Consider the following 244-nt stretch of genomic DNA (forward strand, 5'->3'; position numbering starts at 1 on the left):
ACCATGGTTATATGATAGCAGCTGCATTCTGGCGCAATAAGCTGTATGTTTTATATTCAATTCACATATGATCCGATAAGTCGACTAATCAAAAAAATAATAGGTGATTAATCGATTATAAAATTAATCTTTTGTGGCAGCCCTATTATTGCCTTGTACCAGATATTGGTACAGAATTGATTCAGATGTCAAAGATACCCATCCCTAAACACAGCTGGGTAAATTAATTGTTAAAATATAATGA

This window comes from Austrofundulus limnaeus, unplaced genomic scaffold (assembly GCF_001266775.1).
Source record: "Austrofundulus limnaeus strain Quisiro unplaced genomic scaffold, Austrofundulus_limnaeus-1.0 Scaffold2126, whole genome shotgun sequence".
NCBI lineage: Eukaryota > Metazoa > Chordata > Actinopteri > Cyprinodontiformes > Rivulidae > Austrofundulus > Austrofundulus limnaeus.